The 22,357-nt window shown below is 42.1% G+C and overlaps 1 protein-coding gene across 1 annotated transcript in view; it reads left to right on the top strand.

Moving 5' to 3' along the window:
* Positions 1 to 16,657: 16,657 nt before the first annotated feature.
* The window catches only part of VAMP7 (vesicle associated membrane protein 7), a 35,730-nt gene continuing 30,030 nt past the window's right edge, over positions 16,658 to 22,357 (top strand). The window contains exon 1 of the mRNA XM_008159523.3: positions 16,658 to 16,792. The gene's annotated coding sequence lies outside the window, so the exon portion shown is untranslated. The remainder of the gene's footprint in view (positions 16,793 to 22,357) is intronic.

Here is a 22,357-nt window from a genome sequence, read left to right on the forward strand (position 1 = left end):
AGCTCAGGCACATTTTAAAATAGGATTGCAATAGAGAATGAAGTATAGGTCTAAATCATAGACATGATTGAAATACACGTATCTCTCAATTTTACACTTTAATATTTTTGGAGTAATGACATTGATGACTATGATGAGCAATAATCTGAAACTCATTTTTGTTTATCAGTGGAATAGACTGCAGTATATTGATACATGTAATTTATTTCCAACAGTTTTACAATATGCCAGGTAGTGAGGACACAACAATTAACAACACAATCACTATTCCCTCCCTCACAATGTTTATATTTTAGCAGCAGAAGAAACATGTAATTAAATAATTACTAGTGGTCAGAGCACTGAGTACTATAGAATTGTATAATGAAGAAAATAATCTAGTTTCCAAAGTATCATAATCAAAGGTGATAGTTAAGATATCTAAAGAATGTGCAGGAATAAGCTATATTATGGGGGTTGGTTTGATAAACCAACATGGGCAAATGCCTCAGGCAGAATACAACATGGTATGTTTAAGGAAAGAGAGATGACCAGTATATCTGGAATAAAGAGGGGGAGGTGAGTAGAATATGAGATAGAAGAGGAGTTGGCAGGGACCTGGCAATGTTAAGAAATTTGGTTTACTAATTAGGGAGCTCAAAGAGAAATGAGATTGAGACAGTGAAATAATCAAATTTTCACTTAAAATCTCACTCTTCGCTATGTGGAGAAAATATTGGAGTGAACACAAAAGGTTTTATGATGAAACTAGTTAAGAAGCCATTGGAGCAGTGCAATAGGCATTGTTAATAGCTTTGTGGTTAGTAAATTATGGTTGTGGAGAGGAAACAATTGGAAGGATTTTTAAGAAAGTAGAACTGACAAGACTTTGATTCACTGCATATATTGGGTGACAAAGAAGAAGAGAAGATTAATTCATAAGCATATGGCTTGAGCAGTTGAGTAGACAGTATTACTATTCATTGGGTTTGAGAACCCTTGAAGATAAGCATATTTAAGGGGAGAAAAGATAATTAGTTCAGTTTTAAACATATTGGACTTGAGTTAGCTATGATGTAGAGTATGAAGTTAGATATACTCTTTTTTATTGATTAAGGTGTTACATATGTGTCCTTATCCCCCTCATCCCCCCCACCCCTACTCATGCCCTCACCCCCCTGGTGTCTGTGTCCATTGGTTAGGGTTATATGCATGCATACAAGTCCTTTGGTTGATTTCTCCCCCTTACCCCCACCCTCACCTGCCTTCCCTCTGAAGTTTGAAGGTCTGATCGATGCTTCTCTGTCTCTGGATCGGTTTTTGTTCATCAGTTTATGTTGCTCATTATATTCTACAAATGAGTGAGATCATGTGATATTTATCTTTCTCTGACTGGCTTATTTCGCTTAGCATAATGCTCTCCAGTTCCATCCATGCTGTTGCAAATGGTAAGAACTCCTTCTTTTTTACCACAGCATAGTATTCCACTGTGTAGATGTACCAGTTTTTTAATCCACTCATCTGCTGATAGGCACTTAGGCTGTTTCCAAATCTAAGCTATTGTAAATTGTGCTGCTATGAACATAGGGGTGCATATATCCTTTCTGATTGGTGTTTCCAGATATATTCTTGATCTTATAAAAATGGTGTATGCTGGAAATATAAATGTGGGAATCATCAAACTATTGATAATAGTTGAAATCCTAAGAGTGGATAATATTTCTTAGGAAAGGTGTGTATGATTAAAAAGAAAAGAGCCCGGGAAAAGTCCTGAGTACTCCAACATTGAAGGGTCAGATAGAGGGGAAAGGCCGAGAAAAAGGGACTGGGATGTAACCATATAAATAGAGGGGAAACCAGGAAAATGTAGCTTACTGGAAACCAAGGTAGGAAAGAACTGCAAGGAAGGGCAGGTCAATTTTATTAAAAGCTACTGATAGAGCTGGTTAAATAAACAGGCATATTTAATTTTCATACACATATTCTAAATGGATACAATTAAGAAAAGAAGGTGGCATTTTACAATGCAAAGAACGTAATGTTTAATTAAGACAAACCTGGTTTTATTTACTTGTTACATATTTGTTCCTATTACAGTTCACATTCAATATGTATTATTCTGTGTTAGTCTCAGATATACAGCATAGTTTGAAAATTGTGAACGCTACAGAGTGGTTCCCCTGCTGTCTCAAGTACCCACCTGGCACCACTCATAATTATTATGATATTATTGACTATATTCTCTGTGCTGTACTTTACATCTCTGTGACTATTCACTCATTTTTAGAATGGACAAAGAATGAAATAAGAATTGTTTTGGGGACTAGAGGCATTTCTCCAATAAAAGTTTTGCATGCTACACCTCATTTGTGATTCTCCTAGCATAAAAGGGGTTATTTTTGCCAAAACATTTGAACAACTCACTGTTTCTTCTAAAGACCCCTCATTAATTTGATATAAAAATACCCATCCCTTATCAATCCACGTAAATTTTCTTCACTTCAGTTGGTAACTGATCTAATTCATGCGTCAGTGGCTTTGGTGGGTTGAAGCAGTTATCCACCACTACTTTCAACTTTATGAAATCCTGTATCTTTTGCAAGATTCATAATTTTACCTTGCAATTATTTGTAATTTTTGAATTGTTAGCATTCAATAGTTGACAAAGGACCAATGATGCGATGGAGAATAGAGTTGCTATTGTTCAGCAGGGAGGGATGTTTGAAGAGGACTAATTTTATAAGTGATCAATTTATTAGTGATCTTTTCCATGGTATAATGAACTTTGTTTTCCTATACGAACTCAAATTATAAGCACTCAGAAAAATATTTAAAGTAATTCTATATACACACATACACATACATATACCTGTCTGTACAGCCTATATAATAAAAGGCTAATATGCAAATTATCCCCTGGACTGGGAGTTCAACCAGGGGATGGGGATGACTGGCCAACCACCTGCAGCCCCTCCTCCCGGCCAGCCCCACCCCCGATCAGCCCCTCCCACTTCAATCGGGGGCAGGGCCAGCCCACCAACTGCCTGCAGCCCCTACCCCCGCCCGGCCCGATCATCCCAATTGGGGTGGACTGACTGGACCCCACCCATGCACGAATTGGTGCACTGGGCCTTTAGTGTATATGTAAAGTCTTATAAAATATATACCCTAAATGACAGGATTAAGGTTGTTTTTTATATTTTCCTTATTATCTACTTGCATTTTCTGATTTCTTATTACTGATCATGCATTACTTATATAACTACAAAACTTTTATGACATATCTAATGAAAATAGGTTTTCAATAATGGTTGAAAACAATGAGGCTTATAGTATCTGTCTAGTGACAGATTTTGTTTGCACTGGTTTTACAAACTGGTGACTGAAATTAGGCTTATATCATAGAGTCATTAAGTCCAGAATTATAGGGTACCAGTTATGAGGGACAGTAAGTGAACTTGAAACTACAGAATGAAATATTTAGTTTATATGTAATAAATAACATTCTGACAGTTAATGTTGTTAACTCTGGTAGGCACTCCTGCAAATTAAAAAATCTGATTCCAGTTTAGGATTAAATCTGACCCTATTCTGAGATTGGGGCATTAAGTAAATAGGTTTTATAGCCTCTGCTTTTACAGTATTTTCTTATCAGTGTTGCTTGGGTCTCTTGCTATAAATACGGACCCTAAACATTGTGACTTTGTAGACCAGGAATCTATGTTAACAGCTAACACCCCAGGTGATTCTGATGCAGCCCATCCATATAGTGGTGTTAAGGAATCAACGTTTTAATCCAATGGTTCTAGAAAGAAACCACCAAACTCTTGGTGGATGGACATTTAAACTCACTTCTCCATGATCATATAATGAGAGAGTTCCTTAGGGTATGCTCCTCTTTGGGCAATACAAATACATGCAATTTCTACCTGTATCAACTGCCAGCACCTGCCAACCAAGAGAAAGCAAAGGATGACAGTGTTATTGCTCACTATCAAGTACCAAACAATAAAATGCAGCAAAACCTTAAAGAGAAAAGCAATCACTTAAAGAATTTTTTTTTGCCAGATTCCAATACAGTCACATCATAAAAATTTTTCTAAAAGATCAGCTAATACGACCTCATAATTTTACAGATGAGAGTCAGAAAGGTGAAGTCATATGAGTTGCATTGAAACTGGAGGTGTAACAAAATCCAGGACACAATGACTCTTACACTTGCGTGTTTCTAATGACTCAATTACATATATTATTTGAGTTCCTTGAGAGCATGTGTCTCTAGTGCTTAGCATACTTCTCTTGGCACGTGATGCCTCAGTAAAAGTTTGTTGAACTGAATTTCTCTGTGTAATTGCAGGTACTTGAAATTAAAGTCATAGGGATATTTTTTTTCTAAAAAAAAATTCTAGGCTGGCCAATGTGGCTCAGTGGTTAAGCATCAACTTATGAACCAGGAGGTCACAGTTCCATTCCCAGTTAGGCCATATGCCCTGGTTTCCGGCTCGGCCCTCAGTATGGGGCGTGCAGGAGGCAGCTGATCAATGATTCTCTTTCATCATTGATGTTTCTATCTCTCTCCCTCTCCCTTCCTCTCTGAAATCAATAAAAATATACTTTTTTAAAAATCCTAGAATGTTGGTCTTTCTAATTTGGCAGGCTATAATTGTATGACTAACTCAATACATCTGGACAATTAAAACATGTTACCTTCATGACTGATAAAAAGAGGTTCCTTGTGTGGTACTTATTACATAAGCAGTAACCTTTTTCTCTATTACATTCCTGTCCCACTCATCCTTTAAGACACAATTTGACTGTGAAGTCAGCTATGAAGTTGCATTGTATAAAGGTATATAGGGGACGATGAAGTCTAAATAGACATTGAATTTGAATTTCAGCTTTGTTATTAACTTTTTACAGGGTACTTTATCCCTTTAAACCTAAGTTTTGTCACTATCTTTCACCATGTCCGTTTATATATCTGCATAAGGAGATGTCTTTGGATTATTTATAAAATTGTAGTTGCTGCTGAAATTTCAAGAAATATACCTCAAGATGATATTATTCAGAGTTGGTAGAATAGTAACTGAGACTAAGTATACATATTTTTTTAAAAACAGAAGGTAAGAATACTTGCCTGACATTAAGTAGTAACTCAACAAATGCAATCTCCAGGAGGGCAGGAACTGTGTTTTATGTACTGTTGTATTAGTATCTTGGACATATCAGACACTCAATACATATATATTCAAGAAATAAAGGGGAATGTGTTTCCTTTCCTTCCTCTGCCTACTTGACATAAAATATCTATCATCCAATGATCATTGTACCATGCATACGTATTTTTCTACTTTACACCTCCACCCAGATTGTGAACATATGGTTTTATCCTTGTTTGTAGTCACCCAGTTCAGCAGGTTTCAATAAATGTTTAGTCTGTATGTTGCTTCAATTCTTTTAAATTTCTATATGACTTTCTGTTAAACTTAGAAACTTACTGTCTTCCTACAAAAAGGTATTTCCACCTCTCAACAAAGTTAATAGTCTGCATATCTGTGTAAAGATGTAGTAATCGTCCATGTAGAGTTGAGCAATAGTGTATTCTAATGATATTGCGAGCCACAGGATGTACATGAATTTGTTACTTTTTTACAGAGCTTCAAAAACACTTTGAAATTACTCTCCGGAAGGGAGTAAGATGGACAAATTAAAAATATGTATTTTTGATTTCCTTTGTGTGATATGTGACGAACAGCTTTCTTTTTAAAAAATCTTTATTGTTGAAAGTATTACGTATGTCCCCCTTCCTCCCCCATTGACCTCTTCTAGCCCGCCTCCCACCCCCACCCCAGGCCCTCACCACCATACTGCCTGAGTCCATGGGTTATGCATATATGCATACAAGTTCTTTGGTTGATCTCTTCCCACCCACTCCCGCCTTCCCTCTGAGATTCCACTCTCTGTTCCATGCTTCTATGTCTCTGGATCTATTTGACGAACAGCTTTCAAATGCTCTAAGACATTTGAAAATCATTACCTTTACATCGAGCTATCTGAAGCTTTTATTCTTTTCCTTACAGGGAACCACGGTGGCCACAGATTTGAAATAAAATTGAAGGCTGTAGTGGGAATTTTAGAAAGCCTTGAGATGTGTTAGGAAGAGCAAGGGTCCAGGGAGCAGCCACCTCAGCTTGTAGACCCAGCCTTGCAGCCTCTAACTGCAGGGTGATTTAGAGCCTTACTGTATAAGACTCTAGAGGTGAACTCCATCTGTGGTTTTGACCCATCATTTAAACCCCAGCCTCCTTTCTTTCATAGAAGTGCTCCAAGTGAATCTCAAAACCAGTGGGGAAGGAGATGAAACCCCGTCCACTCTGTTTTTTTTTTTCGAGGAACAATGAATGAGACAAAAGAAAACCAAAGCTGACCTGGTCTATGTGATGACTCTTACATCCCCATGCCCCTTGAAGAAGGTCATAGTTTCAGTCCATTTTCCACCTCTCTCCGGAACCCAGGTCACGAGCTCACATTCAGTGGCCACAATCTCTAAGGAGAGCCGTCCTGCAGACCCCAATCCACTGGAGGGAAGAGAACTACAGGGAGGGCACTCTGCCCCATCCCTCCAGCGCACATTTTGCCACAGAGCAGCTGCCTCCAGCAGTGACCGCCTGGCCTGCCTGGTCCCTGTTCCCTGACCCTATCCCGACCCCCAATTCAAGCTCTGTGTGGCCTTGGGGGACTGTGTACTCAGAAATACTTGACCATTCGCTAGCATTTACTCACTGTCTTCCAACCATTTTGCTGTGAAAGGTTGGCTCTCCTTACCCCCCCCCCCCCCCCCCCCCCCCCCAGCCACACACACACACCATCCTGGCATCTTCTTAATGCTCATCATCAGCTTTCAAGGAAATGTGGCCCAGGAGGCAGGAATGGAAATGGAAGAGGAGTAAAGAAGCAAACAGTTTGTGTATGGGTCGAGAACTGTTAGATTTAGCAAACCAACACTGATTGCCCACCGCTCCTTGTATTCCTTGTTAAGGTGCTTCTGAAATTTATGCAAGAGGGACTGGGTCAGGAAGCACAGATCCAGGCAAAGGAGGTTAATGATAATAATTTCTTTACACCATTACAGTGATGATTAAATGCAGTAATATATGTTTACCTTAGAATACTATTTGGTACCAGAGGAGTGTTAGCCCTTCTCATTAGTATGCATTCTTTCAACAAACTCTAATTGAGCACCCACTCTGTGCCACCTTGAGAAAGAAAGGTGAACAGAAGCAATAAGGTTCTCGACCTCCTGAGATTTATATTTTCCACTATTGAATAAAATGTAATGGGACAGACAGACAATAAGCAAGTACACCAAAAAAATTATTTTGATTATCATACATTTTGTAAAGAAAATAAAATAGGAGCCCTAGCCGGTTTGGCTCAGTGGATAGAGCATGGGCCTGCAGGCTGAAGGGTCCAGGATTTGATTCCGGTCAAGGGCACGTACCTCGGTGGCAGGCTCCTCACTGGCCCCGGCCCTGGTCAGGGCACGTGCAGGAGGCAACCAATCGGTGTGTTTCTCTCACATTAATATTTTGCTCTGTCTTTCCCTCTCTCTATGAAAAAAATCAATGGAAAAATATCCTCAAGTGAGGATTAATGAAAAAAAAAATACCAGGAGAACGTATAGTGATCAGTGGACAGGGAAAGTCCCTCTGAAGAGGGGCAGTATAAACAGGGACCTGGATGACAAGAAAGACATATGCACAGATCTGGGGGTTCAGCATTCAGTGCTGAGTGAATGGCTGAGGTAAAAACTCCAAGGTGAGAACATCTTTGATGCATTCCAGGGTGGGAATCATGGACTTGCTACATAATCATGTCTCAGAGAAGTCTACAATTGCGCATGTGGGGATAACTTATGTGAGCATCTGCATTCTCATGAAGAAAGAGTTGGAGAACGGGGAAGATAGGGCTCTGTGTCCTGGATGTTCTCTAATTATAAAAGTGGTTGATGACAAACGTCCATTTATGTGTGAAGAAAGAATCCCAGCCCCTTCCACCAACAAATAATTGGTTAAATGCTGAACGCGTGGGGAGTCAAAATCCTAAACAACTGGGAATGAGCCAAAGTGGAGGAAAAAAAAAAAGCCAACTTACAGGCCTCTTCACGGAGATACCAGTTCTGTGTGGTTTGCTATCCCATTAGAATGTGGAGTCTTTACGTCAAATTAGAAGTGAGCCAACAGATGGGACATGCCTGGGTTTTATGCTGAGGACTTTGAACTGGACGTTAATGTTCCATCAGAATTTTAAAGCAAGATAATTTCAAATCAGTGCTTTCTTGCCCTCCATTTCATCATTTTTATAACTTACATCTAATCACTTGCTGATAGCAGTAATACCTACCTCAAAGTCATTACTATCTCTTACTTTTAACTTGGTGATTAAGATAATTCAAATTCGCCCTTTTTGTAATTTGAGATCGCCTTTGCTTTAGAAACCTCAAAATTTTAAAAAAGAAGTTGCCTTGTTAGTACTGCACTTCCATCTGCTGCACCACATCTTGGGCTTGCCCTTCGTCCTTTTATTTTATTTTATTTTATTTTATTTATTTTTTGTTAATCCTCACCCGAGGATGTTTTTCTATTGATTTCAGAGAGAGTAGAAGGGAGGAGGAGAGACACAGAGAGAAACATGATGTAAGAGAGACACATCGATTGGTCGCCTTCCATTCCGGCCCCAGGGGGCTGGGGATTGAGCCTGCAACTGAGGTACATGCCCTCCACTGGAATTGAATCTGGGACCCTTCAGTCGTGTGCTGATGCTCTAGCTGACCCTCTATCCACTGAGTCAAACCGGCTAGGGCTTGGTCCTGTTCTTTTAAAAATATTCCTGTTCTGTGAAGCAGGCCTTTTCTGTTTCACTCCATCCAGTCTAAGCTGTACCAGTAAGGAGAAAATATAGTGAGCTCCCAGTTTCTCTAGGACTAGAAATTAGTGGATAAGAAAGAAAAGGGGGGGAGGGAGGAGAACGTGAAATGGTCACAAAATTTGGAATTTCCTTATTAATATTCTGTATGTTTCTTTAAAACTAAGAAAAGATAAAAGTCAAGCAGTCAAGGGAGGTAACATCTATAACAGAATGAGAGAATCAAAATATGCCAACTTGGGAAATAAAACACTTGAATAATTTTGCTAGACTAGAGCAGATATTTCTATATCTGGATGCTCATTGGATTTTAGAAAAAGCTAAGGAAATTGCTCTCCAGATGGGAGTTGATCTCTCAAGTCTTTCTGGCTGGCAACAACACTTGCAGCATCATCACAATATCATGTCACTTCACCTAGAAAGGGAAGCATCTACAACAACTCTGTTTGCTGGAGATCATCTTAAAAATGGGAGGCCAAATGTGAAAAGATACTTCCATGGAGGCACATCTATGTGCCTCTATAATCTGCTACAAAACCAGAGGCACATTCTGACAGGAAAATGTTATCCTGGGGAAAAATAAATATATATGGAGAAATGGGTCATCAGCTTTCCTTTGTTGCAGTGCTAAGAGGAGCAAGAAATTAGAATCACTTATATGGAAATTTGAAAACTGCCTTTATATATACAAGTTTCCTTTGTGTATATAAAGGGAAAAATGCACTGACGTCTGGCAGTTTGTTTGGGAAATGCCTCCTGCAATTAGAGAGAAAAGTGGCTTACCAGAATGTGAACATTCTATTACTGACTAGAGGCCCGATGCACGAAATTTGTGCGGGCGGGGGAGGGGGGTGGTTCTCAGCCCGGTCTGCACCCTCTTGCAGTCCAGGACCCCTTGGGGGATGTCTGCCTCCCAGCAGGCAGACATCCCTCTCACAGTCTGGGACCCCTTGCTCCTTATTGCCTGCCTGCAGCGGAAGCAGGGAGAGGCTCCCGCTGCCACCGCTGCACTCGCCAGCATGAGCCCTGCTTCTGGCTGAGCGGCACTCCCCCTGTAGGAGCGCACTGACCACCAGGGGGCAGCTTCTGCATCGAGCGTCTGCCCCCTGGTGGTCAGTGTGCATCATAGCAACCTGTCATTCTGCTGTTCAGTCGATTTGCATATTAGGGTTTTACTATATAGGATAGCTGCACACAGACACTGGAGGTTTAAATTAAAACAAGTCTGTGGTCTTTTTTTTTTTTTTTTTGCTAACCAGCACCATGGCTGTGTGTAGCCATTAGACTGAAATGTAATTAAAAAGTTGGATGTTGTTAGTGCTTGGTATAGTATGAGAAGCATTGTTCTATTGAAGATATAAAGAAATGGTATGTTTTGATATGATGAAAAATTTTATTGCTATGTGGGACAAACAACTCTGAAGTAATCCACAATTGCTTTGCCAAGACTGGTGCTGTGAACCACTGATGGCTTAGATCTGTGGTCGGCAAACTGCGGCTCGCAAGCCACATGCGGCTCTTTGGCCCCTTGAGTGTGGCTCTTCCACAAAATACCACTGCCTGGGCGAGTCTATTTTGAAGAAGTGGCGTTAGAAGAAGTTTAAGCTTAAAAAATTGGGCTCTCAAAAGAAATTTCAATCGTTGTCCTGTTGACATTTGGCTCTGTTGACTAATGAGTTTGCCGACCACTGGCTTAGATGAACAGAACAGGACATGTGATGACTGTGACTAGAATGAGCTGCAAAGAGAAACAAACTGTCTCATACTCAAATGTCAATGATTTTATATATATTGATAACATGTTAGCTCCCTCTGCTGATTGTGAATTTCAAAGGAGAACACGCATTCTTTTTAAAAAATATTTTTTATTGACTTCAGAGAGGAAGGGAGAGGGAGAGAGAGATAGAAATATCAATGATGAGAGAGAATCATTGATCAGCGGCCTCCTGCACGCCCCACACTGGGGATCAAGCCCACAACCCAGGCATGTGTCCAACCAGGAATCGAACCATGACCTCCTGGTTCATAGGTCGGTGCTCAACCACTGAGCCATGCTGGCCGCTCGAACACACATTCTTGATGTAAGTCTGTTTCAAGCATTGAAGAGAGGAAGAAAAGTTGCCCAAGTCCAAATATCCAGGAGAAAGAAGTATAAGCAGCACTGGTGATTAGTGAAGAACTGCAATAATGTCCATTTTTTTTCAGGGTACTCATTTATCCATTTTTTATTCAATGCCAATGATTTTTATGCCAAAGTAATAGTCACTAGATTTGTTTGTGGACCATAAATGAACACATTGAGATCTGACCATGGTAAGCAGAATGTGAAACCAGGATATCCCACATCTGACTAGAGCTCTGTGTAGTATATATATCTTATTTTAGCCCAACAGACATTTCTAGAGCATCTGGTACATGTGAGCTGGTTTGTAATCCAGGTTACATCTCTTCTTAGCTTTTTAATCTTTGTCAAGACCAGAAAATTTTTCATGTGTACAATGAGGAGACTGGATTTGGTTATCTAAAGTAAACCATCAGTTCTTTAATTCCAGGTTTGGTAGCTGCAGGAACTAAAATGGAAATTGAAACTTTGACTCCACAAACTCAAGCTATCTAAAATCATGGATTATAAAGAAAGAGTTTCTATTCTTCAGTAATTTGATGAAATGGTAACAGAACTTCTAAATTGGAAAATTATAAAATTATAAAGTCACCTATTTGAACGGTTCCACATATACTTTAGTGTACATATCCAGAAGCATTTTTTCTTGGAAACTAACTAACATACCTTGAAAGCTGTACACATTAATTATTGCCAGAATAGACAATGTATTGGGATGCTAAATAAAGTCTGATAATTTTTTAAACCCAGATATCAGATCATATCACTCCTTTGCTTGAACCTCTCTAATTATTTTCCATTACATCCTATATAATAAAAGGCTAATATGCAAATAGACTCAACAGCAGAACAATCAAACAACTGAACAACCGATCGCTATCATATGCACTGACCACCAGGAGGTGTGTGCAGAACATGGCGGGTGTTGGCTGCGGCAGGATGGTGGAGCAGGTGAGCAGGGGTGCCAGACCAAGGTGGGGTGCTGGTCGCTGTCATTGGGGTAAGCCTCGGGTGGTTACTGAAAATCCTTTGCTCCCGTACACCGAGGTCCCGTCTGGTGCTTGCATCTGATGTCAGTGCTGGCCCTGCTTGCACCCGCAGCTGGCACTGGAGCCACCACTGCACCTGCTGCTGGCGCCTGATGCCGGTCCCGATCGCTCAGCGCCATCAGTGGGTGTGAGCGGCGGCTGCTGGCCCCTACTGCCCTTGAGGGCTTCTCCACCTCCCCCTGCTCCTGAGGGTCGATTGGGGCAGCAACCGCTGCTCGCACCCACTGATGGCACTGGCCCCACTCGCACCCGCTGCTGGCACCGGCCCCAATCACTCTGTGCCATTAGCGGGTGTGAGTGGGGCATGCACTATCAGCATGTGGGAACAGCAGCGGTGGGAGCAGGGCTGATGGTAGACCGGGAACGGGGGACCAGGTGCCGCAGCGGGAGGGGCCGGGCAGGGGTGCCGAGGATGGGCCGAGACCCGCCCCTGTGCCTACCACAGCCTCGTGGCCCACAGTTCCTTTCAAGGTGCATGAATTTGTGCACTGGGCCCCTAGTCCTATATAATAAAGAGCTAATATTCAAATAGACTGTCACTCCAACACACAAGATGGCCACCCCCATGTGGTCAAAGATGGCTGCCCCCATATGGACACAAGATGGCTGCCACAAGATGGCCAGCAGGGGAGAGAAGTTGTGGGCAATCAGGCCAGCAGGGGAGGGCAGTTTGGGGTGACCAGGTCTGCAGAGGAGGGCAGTTAGGGGTGACCGGGCCGGCAGAGGAGGGCAGTTGGGGGGGACCAGGCCGGCAGGGGAGGGAAGTTAGGGGTAATCAGGCCAGCAGGGGAGCAGTTAGGCATCGATCAGGCTGGCAGGGGAGTGGTTAGGGGGTGATCAGGCTGGCAGGCAGAAGCGGTTATGGGCAATCAGGCAGGCAGGCAGGCGAGCAGTTGGGAGCCAGCAGTCCTGGATTGTGAGAGGGATCCCAGATTGGAGAGGGTGCAGGCTGGGCTGAGGGAATCCCCCTCCATGCACAAATTTCGTGCACCGGGCCACTAGTTTAGAATAAACCCCAAACTTATCATTCTAGCTTTCATAGCCTTGCAAGACCCTCTGGCCACAAGAAGATGAGAGGGAAGAGAACTCCAAGGAGAGAGAGCTGGTATAAAGATCATACAATAGGGAGGAGCTTGACATATTTGAGGAGCAGAAAGAAGGCTAGTGTGATGTCCTCTCCTACCATTCTCCCCTCATTTCCACTACCATCAGTCACTCTGGCTTTATTTCTGCTTCCTCTCATCTTCTTGTGGCTTATTCTTCCTTGACATTCAGGTTTCAGCTTAAATGTTCCCTCCTCAGAGAGATCTTCTCTGATTTACCAATATAAAGGCTTATGCTAGATATACAAGTTTTAGAACACAGATGATATTACTTTAGGAGAGAATGTGGAATAATTTAGACTCCAAAACTCATTCTATTTCTAAGATATTATGCTGTCTCTCAAAGAATCGGTATTTAATAAAACTATTATTAATATGAAAGGTAAGCCTTTACAGAGGGTGGATAAAGTTGAGAAAAGAAGCATATACTTTGCTAGAAAATAAAGATGTGATATTTGAGCTAGATCTTGAATAATAAATAAGATTTAGACAGGGGAGACAGCATGTGCAAAGGCACTGAGGCAAGGAAGAGCATGGTAATGAGGTGCTAACTCTATATAGGCAAGGACATTGTCTTTCTCATTCACTGTTTATCTCCAGTGTCCAGAACAAGGCTGGCTCATAGTAGGTACTTAGTATACATTTGTTGAATGACTGGATGAATGGGTGGATGAATGGATGGATGGGTGAATACCACAATACAGGAGCAAACTTAAACACAGGATGTGTTGGTTAGAGAAGCAGAATATAAAGCAGGAGAGATAGAGAGAGGTCAGTTCATGGAAGCCTTCATCTTGGACTTTATCCCCTATATTACAGGGAGGCAATGAAAGTTTTAAGTAGGATTTTGAAGTGGAGAGATTTCGTTTTAGATGCAATCTCAAGTGAGAAGGGGGCGTGGTGGTGGTGAAGAAGATACAATAGGAACAAAGACATTAATTCTGTTTTCTAGTGCCCAGATCATTTTAGTCACAATTCTCTGAATGTACTTCAGTTTCTCAATAGCCCATCCAGAGCTGGTAACAATAACTAAGATATAGTATATCCTGTACACGTTAGAGTAGAACCATGTGCATAGTACAACCAGTACTCTATTGTGTCATGCTTGAAAAAATACTGAGGAATGGAGTGGGAGTAACTTGCACAAACTATCTCACCATTTCTTGTTTTTCCCCCTTTTATTTATCTCCAAATATAAACTAAATAAAAAAGTAAATGCTAGCTATCATTAAGACCTAATGAAGGAGAACTAATGACAAACACAATGCTTGTTTAATAAATACTTATCCTTGAGTGCTTACTCTCTGCCTGGCACTACTGCTTATTAAGCATTTCAATAATCCTTGAACATAGATACCATTATTATCCTCATTTTATTTATTTGTTTTTTAAATATATTTTTATTTGATTTCAGGGAGGAAGGGAGAGGGAGAGAAAGATAGAAACACCAATGATGAGAGAGAATCATTGATTGGCTGCCTCCTGCACACCCCACACTGGGGATGGAGCCCACAACATAGACATGTGCGCTGACCTGGAATAGAACCATGACATCCTGTTCATAGGTCGACACTCAACCACTGAGCCACGCTGGCCTGACATTAGTAGCCTCATTATTAAGATAAGAAAACTGAAGCTTGAAAGTAAAATATTTAGGAAATAGAATTAATGGCTTGGTTATTGGAAGTGAGCAGTGAGGGGGTAAAATGATACCCAGTTTCCTAATGTGGGCAACTGATTGCATGGTTGTGCCAGTCACTGAAATGGGCTGAGAGGAGGAGCAGCAGGTTGTGGGAGAGGGGAGAGTAGACATGTATTAGGCCACTGAATACTATGTTAAGTTTTAGGTGCCTGAAAGAGATGCCCAGCTGTCATTAGATATTTCAGTCTCAGTTACAGGAGTTCTGTTTGGACTTCCTGTATGTGGGGATAATCAGCATACCGACAACTAAAACAATGGTAATAGTTAAAATCACCCCCAAAAAGTGTGAAGAGTAATAAAAAAAAGAGTCTAGGGCAAAGTCCTATGGAACATGAACGTTTCAAAGGAAAATGAGAAGCTGCACAGAAGTGAAAGAGAAACCAGGGGGATGCAACATCTTAGAAAGAGCTAAGAGACTAGAGGGTGCTATGAAGTGAATGTTTGTGCTCTCCACCCAAATTTATATATTTGAGCCCAAATTATCAAGTGATGGTATTTAGAGGTGGGGCCTTTGGAAGGTAATTAGGTCATGAGTGTGGAGCCCTCATGAATGGGATTAGTGCCCTTGTAAAAGATGTGAAAGTGAGGCTGTCTCTCTGCCTTGTGGGGACACAGCAAGAATACAGCAGTCTGCAAGCTGGGAAGCAGGTCCTCACCAGAACCTGATCATACTGGCACCTGGTCTGGAACTTCCTAGCCTCCCAAACTGTGAGGAATAAATTTCTGTTGTTTAAGCCTTCCGATCTGTGGTCTTTTGTTAAAGCAGCTGGAACTAAGATTTCAAGGAGGAGGGAATAATCTATGCAAAGTCCTGCAGAATCAAGGTATGGTAATGGTCGAAAAGTGTCTATTTGTTTTAGCAACACTGTTGAGAATCTTGACTGGACAGGAGAGGTGGGAGAAAGACCACAAGGTTAAGTCTGTGTGTGTAAGGGGTTTGGAGGGTGTGGGGTTGAGGAAGATGATTTTGGAATATTTTAGATGAGAGAAACTTTTACAGTCTTTAAGTGTTGATAAGAAAAAGCGAATTATCAGGGAACCATTGTAAAGCCAGAAGACAAAAGAATTCATCAGTGGAGCTAGACTCAGAGTTGGCAAAAGGAAATGGGGATATAAAAGCAGATGGGGGAGCTTATATCAAAGTAGAGTAGTAGTGCCCAGCCAGAGGTTGCTCAGTAGTTGAGCATTGACCTATGAACCAGGAGGTCGCAGTTAGATTCCCAGGTTGTGGGCTCAATCCTATTCTCTCTCATCATTGATGTTTCCATCTCTCTCCCCTCTCCCTTCCTCTCTGAAATCAATAAAAAAAAATTTAAGTAGAGTAGTAGTAGTAGCAGTAGTTGTTGTTATGGCAAAAGAGTGGGATAAAGGAAGCAGGTCCTCACCAGAGGGTTCTAAAGAGGTTAGAAATTTTTGTGGGTAAATTAGAGGGAATCCCTGCCAAATGAATTCTATTTTGTACGTATGTACATTACGTGCTGAGACTAAGCAGGCAGTTGGTGGGACAAGATTGGCTCTTCATTTATCCCGCCAACTCAATGCTGGTAGACGCTTTGTGACATGGCATCCTCTCCTTTTCCTGGAGGAATAGCGCTTTGACGTCCGTTAAGCAAGGTATTGACTGAGCATGTGACAGTCACTAGGCTATAACCCAGTCTGCACTACCACTCCCAGAATGCAGTGCGGCTCCTGGGAAGTGCGGGCGGCTGGGAACGCACAGGCCCCACCCCTCCACCCGCTCCCATTGGAGGAACCCTCACATTCCCAGGAGGCCGCGCGCGGGCGGGGCTCCGTACCCGGAAGCTGGCGGCGTCCGGTCCCAGCCTTTTCTGGGAGCCGGGAGTTAGAGACCCTCCGCTGAACCGCGCCCCTCCGTCCGGAGCCCGTGCGCTCTCAGGGGGCGTCCGGCCAGGTAAACGGAGCGGGGCGCTCGGCGGAAGGCGGGGAGCGACAGCGGAGGGAGGGCAGAGATGTGGACCCGGACGTGCCGGGGTAGAGAGAGGAGGCAGTGCTTAGGGTGACTTGGGCTTCTCTGTCGTCGACAGTGTTGTCAGCCGGGTACAGTTTTGGCGAAGTGAGCGCTACGCCACTGAAAAGGCCGCGAGATAAAAGAGTGTCGGAATGCGTCACAAACAGGAGGGTGACAGATGACAACTTGAATTAAGCCGGCATTGAATCTCTCGGCGGCTCTTGAGTTTTCCGAAAACTCCCCTTGACGCCCTTGCTTTTATGACGTCACTTTCTGCTTCTCCTCCTTATCCCGGGCTCCTGCGTGGGTCTCTAGCCCTCCGCGTGCCCATCCTCCACCCCTCAGGGTTGACACTCTTCCTCCTCGGTTCGGTTAGGAACCCTTACTTCCACCCACTATTTTCTCAACACCAGACATATGTGATGTTGTTATTGGCCAATATTTAACCAACTCTGACCATGTAATAGCTCCTCTGGTACATGCTTTACATCTCCCTCCTCCAAAACACCCCCCCCCCATCAGTTGTCAACCCCTTTTCCGTCTTAATACATTTTCTCAACTACCTGTACCTCCATTGTCCCATCCATGTTTGGGACTTTCTTTCCCTTTGAAGAGCTGTGTCTGAGAGCACTTCTTGGACAGCTATTCGGTGTTAGACATTCTTCTAAGTGCAAGGGATATGGCTGGAAACAAGACATAGGAAATCGCTCCTCAGTAGCTTACATGTTTGGGAACGAAGAAGATCAAGATCATGCTATATGGTGGCAGTGGTAGTCATTGTAACATAAAACAAGTGGTTGACTTGACAGGGTAGGCTACTGTTGTGAGAAAGTCAGAGCGAGTGGCTTGGGTCTAAGAGCATCACCCAAAAAGAATAGTTACAATACCAACAAGAACAGTCTTGGGCTGTGACTAGACTTAAGGCTTTTCATAAACACGTCTTCTTTTCCTCTGTCATATCAACGTCTGTTCTTCACTCTTCTATCTCCTCCAACGTTATTACATCAGAATTGGTGGTTTATCTGTCGTTGGTTTATTTCCTCCTCAGACCCAGACAAAAGAGTTGGGGGATGGATTATTCTCAGATCAACTGCTTTATCTTACGTAGGGAGATAGTTGGTAACAAACATTCTTTTTGCCAGATCCTACTAATAAAGTTATCTATCATTTATAGTATATTTATTTTTTCCCATTTTTTATATAGTATATTTTTATTGATTTCAGAGAGGAAAGGAGATGGAGAGAGATAGAAACATCAATGATGACAGAGAATCATTGATCAGCTGCCTCCTGCACATCCCACATTGGGGATTGAGCCCGCAACCCGGACATGTGCCCTTGACCGGAATCGAACTTGTGGCCCTTCAGTCCACAGGCCGATGCTCTATCCATTGAGCCAAACCGGCCAGGGCTCCCATTGATTTTTGGAGAGAGTGGAAGGGATGAGGAGAGACAGAGAGAGGGAAACATCGATGTGCGAGAGACACATCGATTGGTTGCCTCCCAGGCGCCTGGACTAGACCAGTGCTAGGGATGGAGCCTGCAACTGAGGTACGTGCCCTTGACTGGAATTGAGCTTGGGACCCTTCAGTCCTCAGGCCGACACTCTAGCCACTGAGCCAAACCAGCTAGAGCTATAGTATATTTCAAACCAAATCATGTTCAGTGTCCGAAATACTTGAGGGAATAGTATATGCCAGGCACTGTGCTGGATACTGAGAACCTAGTGAGGATAAAATAGACACTTTGACCTCCCTCTCAAAGAGAAATAGTTGTAACAGTATACTGAGAAATTTCCTAATATGTAGGCTGACACCTGCATTCTTTTTTTATCTTAATCAAGGTGTGATGAACACAAAATTTTAAGAAATCTCCTGAACAGTTGTGTACATTCTTATATTACTCACTCATTACAATTTATTGCATTGATTTGTCTGTCTGTCTTCCCCATGTACTATGGCTCCCTTGAGTATAGAGGTCTTTTTTTTTAGTGGTCTTCATATTCAGTGTCTACTAAATTGACTGCCACATAGTAAACCTTCAGAACATGCGTGTTGAATTGAAATAGAAAAACTATTTGGTCCAATTCAAATTTTTTAACATACTCGAGACCTTCTTTATATGAGGCCATTAGACATAGCCCCAAACCTTTTCATTAATCCAATGTAGACCATTCAATAATAGATCCCCTTGCAATAATATAAATAATGATATAGAATACTTTTTTATTTTGGGTTAATCATTACCATGTGGTACGTAATGAGTTAATTCTTCCACTTCCTTTTCTGTTTGAACAGTTGGACAGCCTTTATTTATACAGCACATTATTGTATCATTTGGTTTCCACTTCGTACAAGCACATCTTGGAGTATTATTTTCTCCTGAGCGTGAGAAAACGTACCTACTGTCCTTGTTATTCTGCCACATTGTCATTTTCAGAATGTCAGATGAATGACTCAATTCTTAAGTTTTTTTCAGTGCAGATATCGTTCCATTGTGAATTGTCACTGTGAAAGATACATTTCATCTTTATAACTGATTATAAAAGCACAACAGAAATTCAAGAGTGCTTGAGTTATTATTGTCATTTATGATTTTAGGATATGCCAACCTAAGAGCTGCCAGACATGCTTCCATTACATTAAAAATTAAGCATTGTCATTTTAGGGACCTTCTTGGTACCTATGACTTCATAATGCAAATGGAGCATTGTGTTGTGTGCCATCACTCATTTATAAGGTTTACAAGTCAGTGATCCAGAATATTCATATACATTTTTAATTTTTTAAAAAATATTTTTTATTGATTTCAGAGAGGAAGGGAGAGGGAGAGAGAGACAGATACATCAATGATGAGAGAGAAACATCAATCAAGCTGCCTCTGCACGCCCCACACTGGGGATCGAACCCTCAACCCGGGCATGTGCCCTGACTGAGACTTGAACCCTAACCTCCTGATTCATAGGTCGATGTGCAACCACTGAGCCATGCTGGCCCGGCTTAAATTTCTTTTAATCCTCATCCGAGGGTATTTTTCCATTGATTTTTTTTTTTAGAGAGACTGGAAGGGAGAGACAGAGAAATATCAATGTGAGAGAGAGACATTGATTGGTTGCCTCCCGCATGCACCCTGACCAGGGCCAGGGTTCGAGCCTGCAACCCAGGTATGTGCCGTTGACCAGAATTGAACCCGGGACCCTTCAGTCCACGGGCCGATGCTCTATCCACTGAGCCAAACTCTGGCTAGGGCATACATCTTAAAATTTGATCAAAATAAAAATACAGAATTTAAAAATTTCTCGGAACACATAGACTGGAGTGTGAGAAACACTGAGCTGGCCTTTTCTCCTCATCAGTTACCTGAAACTCTTCAACCTCCATTTGAAGATGCCTCCACGGAGGAGGAGCATTTGCATCATTGCTGTGCTATTTTGTTAGCAATTTTTTACAAATAATAGGTGGTCCCTTAATTACAAATAGATATATTCCTAAGGTTCCTTTATAAGATTATTCTTTGACCCTCTGGATGCAATTTCCTCCATAAACAATGCTACTTACGATGTTTTGATTGGTATGCCAACCAGTAGCATCTTATTTAACCTTTATTTTAATGGACTTCAAGACTTTCACCACAATTTATAATAATTCTTCTACAAAACACACACACACACACACACACACACACGCAAAACTACATCCAGGTTTCTCATTTGGATTTCCTCATAGCATATATTTTTTTTCTTTTGGGGGGAATCCTAGTAACTGGAACAAAAATGTTCTTTACTTGGAAACTTCTAGGCCAGTGGTCGGCAAACTCATTAGTCAACAGAGCCTAATATCAACAGTACAACGATTGAAATTTCTTTTGAGAGCCAAATTTTTTAAACTTAAACTCTATAGGTAGGTACATTGTTATTAACTTAATTAGGGTACTCCTAAGCTGGCCTTTGCTAAAAACTCAAGGGGCCAAAGAGCTGCATGTGGCTCTCGAGCCGAAGTTTGCCGACCACTGTTCTAGGCTGTAGAAATAGTCCTTATCTAACTCCAAGCTATGGGAGGTTGCCCTTCTCACTCACTGCCGTAAGGACTCATACATAAGTAAGGAAAGAGATGGGATAGAGGTTTTGGAGAGGAAAGGGAGGCAAGTTTGGGTGATTGGAATATGTGGAAGGGAGAATAGAAGTGATTTGGGAGGAACGGTTAATCCCTAAGGTGGGGGTTTATTGTGTCCTCAAAGAAGATATGTGGAATCCTGACCCCTGGTACCTGTGAGTGTGATCTTATTTGGAAGTAGGGTCTTTGCAGTTGTCATTAAGCTGTAAGTTAACATGAGGTCATACTGGAGTAGGTATCCTTTTTAAAAAATATTTTTTATTGATTTCAGAGAGGAAGGAAGAGGGGAGAGAGAGAGAGAAACATCGATGATGAGAGAGAATCATTGATCGGCTGCCTCCTGCACGCCCCACACTGGGGATCGAGCCCACAACCCTGGGTATGTGTCCTGACTAGGACTGAACTGTGACCTCCTGGTTCATAGGGCCACGCTCAACCACTGAGCCACACCGGCCTGGCTGGAGTAGGTATCCTTATAAGGAGAGAAGAGACACGGAGAATGCAATGTGAAAACGTGGACGCTTTGACTATGGAGGCAGAGACTGAAGTGCTTCAGCTGCCGCCATGGCTTGCCAGCAAAGCACCAGAAGCTAGGAAGAGACAAGGAAGGATTCTCTCCTACCGATTTCAGAGGGACCATGGCCCTGCCAGCATCTTGATTTCAGGCTTCTGAAATCGCTTTAAGCCTTAATACTTTCTGCACTTTTTAGAATGGTCCACAGGTAACTCATACACAATTCTTAGGAATGGAGTAAAATTGGGATGATGGCTGTGGGACTGAGCAAGCAGAGAATAAAAGAACAGGGAAGAGCCCTGGCCGGTGTGGCTCAGTGGATAGAGCATCAGCCTTCGGACTGAAGGGTCCCAGGTTCGATTCTGGTCAAGGGCATGTACCTTGGTTGCGGTCACATCTCCAGTGGGGGGTGTGCAGGAAGCAGCTGATCGATGTTTCTCTTCCATCGATGTTTCTAGCTCTCTATCCCTCTCCCTTCCTCTCTGTAAGAAATAAAAAAAATAAAAAAAGAAAAAAAAAGAACAGGGAAGAACGGTGAGACGGGGCTTTCCTGTATATTCCATTATCATCTTCTCTCTCTGGCTTATCTTCTCATTCTTTCTCTTCTTAACTATATTTGAATAGCACTCTGTGGTTTATTGGACATTGACTAACTGCTGATATTTAGCAGAGCCAGGTGTTTTTTTTTAAATTTCAAATGCAGTGTTATTCCTGTCACAGTTGTTTCTATGATCCCAATACTCATTCAGACATTACGGATTATATTGCAAGGGATTACAGCGGGGGGAAGGTGAGACTGGATGATAGGTGGGTTTTTTTTTAATATATTTTTATTGATTTCAGAGAGGAAGGGAGAGGGCTGGAGAGATAGAAACATCAATG

The sequence above is a fragment of the Eptesicus fuscus genome, chromosome 1 (genome assembly GCF_027574615.1).
Source record: "Eptesicus fuscus isolate TK198812 chromosome 1, DD_ASM_mEF_20220401, whole genome shotgun sequence".
Classification (NCBI taxonomy): Eukaryota; Metazoa; Chordata; class Mammalia; order Chiroptera; family Vespertilionidae; genus Eptesicus; species Eptesicus fuscus.